The sequence below is a fragment of the Populus euphratica genome, unplaced genomic scaffold (genome assembly GCF_000495115.2).
Source record: "Populus euphratica unplaced genomic scaffold, PopEup_1.0 scaffold180.1, whole genome shotgun sequence".
NCBI lineage: Eukaryota > Viridiplantae > Streptophyta > Magnoliopsida > Malpighiales > Salicaceae > Populus > Populus euphratica.
In genome coordinates, this window is record NW_011500060.1 from 258415 (window position 1) to 258619 (window position 205).

Consider the following 205-nt stretch of genomic DNA (forward strand, 5'->3'; position numbering starts at 1 on the left):
AAAAAAACAACAACAATAACAACAACAATAGTAGTAGTAGTAGTAGTAGTAATATAATAATACAGAAAGAGATAGAGAAGAAGAAGACGAAGAAGATGAGAACTTTTCGGCTTTCTTGTGTAAATAATCCAGGTCATTTGGACTTCTAGAATTCCAGATATGGGTCAAACACTAAACAGTGCTCGAGCTGGAAGACAGATTCAGA